Raw genomic sequence first — 6,000 nt, forward strand, 5'->3', positions numbered from 1 at the left:
CAAAACTAAACAGATATGGCCTATATTGAATTGCCTGTCTTTCAAGGGGAAGGGGTGGAGAGGGAGGGAGCTAAGGAGGTTGGAACTCAAAGTGTTAGGACCAAATGTAATGTTCTTACCACTGGGTAACAAGAAATACAGGTCAAGGGGTCAAGAAAGCTATCTGGTCCTACAGGACAAAAGAGAAGACGGAGACAAGAGCAGGGAGGAAGGATAGAGGAGAGAGCAGATAGGTCACAGGGGCAATTAGAAAGCTCGGGTTTGGGGGGGGGAGGGGAGAAAAGGGGAGAAAATTTGTAACCCAAAATTGTGTGAAAATAAATGTTAAAAATTAATAAAAAAAAAAAGTTACCTGATTATGTGTAAGACCCAACATATATGTTCGTATCTAAGCTCTTACCCATCAATTGATGCTAATTAAACTTTGTCTTCTAGTCTTGCTGCCTGATTTATTGACCTCTAGTCATTGGACCAAGATGGGAGAAACTGGTCTCCAAGAGGGTGTTGGGACCTCTGAATTGAGGAATTCCCCAAATAGTACCACAGATTTGGTGGTGATAGAAGTAAATGTAGTCAATCAACTTTGTCCGTAGGATGTTTGGTACCATATTTACTACTACTACTACTACTACTACTACTACTACTACTACTACTACTACTACTACCACCACCACCATCTTGTGTAACACTAATACTAATACAATTTTTGGAAGCTAAGTAATGGAGTGGATAGAGTGTGGGGCTTGGAGTTAGGAAGAGCTAAATTCAAATCCAGCCTCAGATACTAACTAGCTGTGTGATCTCGGGCGAGTCACTTAACATCTGCTTGCCTCCATTTCCCCAACTATAAAATAGGGATAGTAATAGCACCTCCTTCCCCTTTTTTTCCTGAATCTTTCAGACTTTAAATCTAATACTCAATGCTCAGGTTTCAGTTCTTCATAAATGAGGATGAAAGATGCAGCTACCATTTTGGTCAGGGCTGCTATATATTGAAATGATTCTCTTTTATGAAACTAAAGCAGCTGGAAATGTGAGGAAAAAATGAAATATTATTTGGAAAGAACTTAACACATTTCCTGGCACATAACAAACACTATATAAATGCTGTCTATTATTTTTATTATTAATTACTAGGCTAGTTAGCTCTCAGGGCAATTGTAAAATAGGCCAAGTTTGTCTTTAGTTCTCTTGTTTCCTGGTAACTCCTATTTCCTGCTATGTTTCAGTTGTCCATACTCCTAAATTAAGTTTTATTTTCCTTCTTGTTGCTGTTCAGTTGTGTCCAACTCTTCATGACCCCATTTAGAGTTTTCTTGACAATGACACTGGAGTGGTTTGCCAATTCCTTCTTAGCTCATTTTACAGATGAGGAAACTGAGGGGAACGAGGTTAAGCAACTTGTCCAGGAACTGATCTTAAATAACTCATGAGACCCCAAGATTAACACATTCCAATACCCACATTAACATAGTCTCCCCCAAACCACCTGGCCCTTAATATTCTATTTCCCAGTTAGGAAAAGAAGATGCTTGAAAGTATCTGAGGTCAGATTTGAACTCAGGTTTTCCTTACTCCATATTCAGCTCTCTAGCCACTGCATCACCTAGCTTCCCCTTTATTCCTCCTAGAATCTCCATTAATTAATACCTCATTTCCTTAAAGCAACTGAGCTCAGTTATTGTTAGGACGAGCGCAGGATGAGAATGACAAATGACTCATAGTGAAGGCAGCATGACTCGTGCATGAAAACTTGACGTCAGGGTCAGAAAGATCTGGCAAGCCCTGCCTGATACATACTTGCTGTGTGACCATGAGGAACGTCACTTAGTCTTGGTGCACCCAGGCAACTCTTCAAGGCTAAATTATAGCTGAGTGGCCCATCTACATAAGCAGAGTTTCCTTATTGGAATTTGCCCCATAATTTCTGTTTTCTTCATATTAAATTACACCTCACCTATGACAGCTAACTGTCAAGAAAATGTCTAGAATCATACAGACCTTAAGAATTGGAGGAAATCTCAGTGGTGATTTAGTTCAGAGTATAAATGGAAAATAATCTCCTCTACAACATAACTCACAAGTAGTCATGCCATTTTTGCTTGAAAACCATGAATGAAAGGGAAACTCCTTCCTGAGGCAGCCCATTTCATTTCTAAATAACTCTCATCGCTAGAATTTTCTTCCTTAAATTCAAGCTTAAATTTGTGTCTTTGCACTTTCCACCTCATGTTTCTAGTTCCTTTTTCTTGGGCCAAATGGAACAAGTTTAATCCATATTCCGTGAGAAAGCCTTTCAAATCCTTAAAGGTGACTACTATGCTGCTACGTAAGTGTTGCCTTCACTAGATTAAACATTTCCAGTTCATAGGATCATAGGAACATAAATATAGAAGACAACCAGTCTGATCTCCTCATGTAACATAAAATCCATGGCCTATGGCAAGACCTATGCTCCTGCCAAGGACTCTGGATTTATGAATCTGATCCAATCCTGGAGACCTGGTCCTAAGAGAATTGTTTTTTCTGTGCAGCTCTATGTTTTCATCTTGGAATTATTGTGTTTAGGTCTCCCCAAATGTGGAATCCACAGGTCGCCCTACAAACACCAAAGATGTCAAATGCACATTAGGAACAGAATAGTTCTAACTCCACTCCAAAGAAAATGCAAGAGTAAAAGAAGCAGCCCCCCACCCCCACGCAAATACAGAAAATAAAGCACTCAGTCTACCAGCTCCCCTGGGAAGGGAAATATATCTGATGAATAGTAACCCTACAATAATCTAGTGGATTAATCCTTTACCAAAAGTGTGGTAGTAAATGTTTAATAACCAGCTCTCTGAAGGAAAACTATATACTAGACACACCTTTAAGTTTAATTTGCATTATTAACATTTTTCCATCAGCTTCCTAAATCTAAACAATCAAAACAACAACAAATTCAGCCTTACTTTGTAGCATTTGCCAATTTCTGAAGTATTTACACTGAATTTATAGCTCACATTGAAAATTTAACAATTGGCTCTCAATTCTCTTTTCTGCAATCTAATACATTGTCTTCCCCTATCCTTCAAAACTCATAATACCACCTTGTGATTTAGATTCCTTCACAAAGGAATAATTTAAGGGGCTCTTTAACAAACAAGCTCCTCCTTGGACCTGAATTTACTGAGTAAGTAATGAACTTAGCTCTCCAAGTAGGATTCTATGAAGGAAGCTGTTGGCTTCTTTCTCCAAGGAGTATACAGCATCAGGAAATCCCTTTTATTTTCCAGAAAATACAATCGCTAAACTTTCCAATTTGAGACCTCTTGAATTTGGGATTTACCCATGAGGCAGCTTTGAAAGCTGATACTACCCAGAAAATTTCCCTTTTCTGAGTAGAAAGCTAGATTCTGGGACTATTTTACCTATGGAATTTGAAATCCTTCATGTCCACACAGGAGTTTGAAGCTCACTAATGAACTACCAGAAGGTTTGTATGCAGCAAATGTTCATCTGCTTTTGTCATGCCACACATCAATATTAAGTGTTCATGGAAAAGACTGTGCATGAGTACAGGTTCCTCTGTCATCCCCTTCTTGTTGGTCTCTCTGCCTCAAGTCTCTGCTCATTCTAGTCTACAATTATCATCCTAACTAGCACCGACCATGTCTCCCTCTTCCACTTTGCTATTAAACTCCAATGGCTTCTTATTATATCAAGTATCAGATATACAATCTTCTGTTTGGTTTTTAAAGCTTTTTGTAACATGTCCACTTCCTCCATTTCTAGTTTTTTTATATTTTACTTTCCTCCTTATATCTTAAACCCAGTTAGTCTAGATTCCTTGCTGTTCCTTGAACAAACACTCCAATGGGTACATTTTCACTCACTGTCCATGTTTGAAATGCCTTCCATCTGCACCTCTGTCTCCTGGCTTCCTTCAAATCTCAGCTAAAATCCCACCTTCAGCAAGAAGCCTTTCTCAGTCCTCCTTAACCTTGGTGCCTTCTCTCTAATTTGTCTAGATTATCTCCAGCATATGGGGTATGTGTCATGTATGTGAATAGTTTTTTTATATGCTGCAGGTACTTGATAAATATTCATTGATTTGACTTTCTGTCTTATCAAGGAAAAAGCTAAGTGGAAAACTCCTCTTCCTCAGTCTGTGTCACACAGAGCAAGTCACTTTACCCTGTTTGTCTCAGTTTCTCATCTGTAAAATGATCTGGAGAAGGAAATGGCCAACCACTCCACTATTTTTGCCAAGAAAACCCCAAATAGGATCACAAATTGTTGCACATGACTGAACTACAGCCATCTTGTCAAAGTCAAAGAGAAAGTCAAATAGCTGGTCTAGGATCACACAGCTATTAAGTTTCTAAGGACAAATAAGCTTTTATACATTATTAGAAACCATCCACCTGAGTTTCTAGTCAATTCATCATCTAGCTTCTCTGTGCCAATAACTAGCAGATGCTAATAGACCTGCCTACGTTCCATGAGGGTGTGTCCCCTCAGATACCTCCAAACAAAAGCTTATGCCTCTACAAGAAAGTGGGGGAGGGGTGGAGATGGGGGAGAAATTAGTATTTCCATAGTGTCTACTATATGCCAAGTAATTTTATAAATATTATTCATTTGATCCTCACAATAACTCTTCAAGATACTATCACTATCCCCATTTTCGTTGTCATATTTCAGTCATGTCATACTTTATGACTCCATTTTAGGTCTTTTTACCATATCCTTCTCCAACTCATTTTACAGGTGAGGAAACTGAGGCAAACAGGGTTAAGTGACTTGTCTATGGTCACACAGCTAGTAAGTGTCTGAGGCCAGATTTAAGCTCAGGTCTTCCTCACTCTGTTCACTTCCCTACTGACAGACTCTATCCTCTCATTAAGTTGTTGGAAGAATTCATCAAATTGACCCACCTACCCCCTCCACCTCTACTCTTTTATGTTTAGATAAGAAAACAGAGATAAAAAAAAAAAATTAAACAACTTGGCAAAGGACTCACAGTAAGTAGAAAAGCTAGCATTTGAACCCAGCCTCTAATTTCCAATCCAGCACTCTGCCTCTTTCTTCCTTCTGCCCTTGCATGGTGTGAGACCAAGGCCCTTCATGATCCTGAACTTTGTTTTCTTCCTTTTTACACTGGGGGTTCAGATTGAGCTTGCTCTCCGCTAAAAGCCTTACATTGTAGAATTATACTTTTAGAGCTTGAAGAAACTTTAGAAGTCATAGATATAGAACTAGAAAGAATCCCAGAAGTTATCTAGTCTAACCCCCTTATTTTACAGATAAAGAAATTTGGGCCTATGAAGTGACTTACCTATCATCATCCAGGTAGCAAGTTGAACTCAGGTCCTCTGAGTTAAGGCAACCAGGTGACTCAGTGGATAGAGTGGTGGGTCTGGAGTCAGGAAGACTCATCTTCCTGATGTCCTTGGACACTTAACAGCTGTGTGATCCTAGACAAGTCACTTAACTGTTTGCTTCAGTTTCCTCACATGTGAAATGAGTTGGAAAAGTAAACGGCAAAGCTTCTTTGCCAGCTTCTTTGCCAAGAAAAACTCCAAACAGGGTCATGGAGTGTTGGACATGACTAAACAGGAGCCTCTGGATTTAAATTTTTTAATAATTGTGAAATTGAGTTTCAAACCCAGATGTAAGACTTTACCTTCAGGCCTTTTTGATTTCATCTTATTATATCAGCCCAAAAGTCTATCCTGCCAAGATCTTTTTGAATTCTGAATCCTTCAAACAGGGTCATTTCTTCCTAAATTTTGTATTCTGTAATTGTAGAATGCATGCAATCAGAGTATCTATCCAAATCATTAATAAAGATGACAAACCTATGCAACTGATACCTTTCTAGGTTGACATCAAACTTTTAATGCTTATTGTGATAGATTTTTACATACTTCCAGCGTAGAGGTGGATCCTCCTCCTCCAATATGGAATTGCTTTCCCTAAAAAGAGACAAAGTTGTCCTTCAGACCTGATTGGCCC

At 38.9% G+C, this 6,000-nt stretch overlaps 1 protein-coding gene across 1 annotated transcript in view; it reads right to left on the reverse strand.

Moving 5' to 3' along the window:
* Positions 1–5,388, reverse strand: part of IL1R2 (interleukin 1 receptor type 2) — an 87,425-nt gene extending 82,037 nt beyond the window's left edge. The window contains exon 1 of the mRNA XM_072621585.1: positions 5,321–5,388. The gene's annotated coding sequence lies outside the window, so the exon portion shown is untranslated. The remainder of the gene's footprint in view (positions 1–5,320) is intronic.
* Positions 5,389–6,000: the final 612 nt, after the last annotated feature.

Source organism: Notamacropus eugenii, chromosome 6 (assembly GCF_028372415.1).
Source record: "Notamacropus eugenii isolate mMacEug1 chromosome 6, mMacEug1.pri_v2, whole genome shotgun sequence".
Classification (NCBI taxonomy): Eukaryota; Metazoa; Chordata; class Mammalia; order Diprotodontia; family Macropodidae; genus Notamacropus; species Notamacropus eugenii.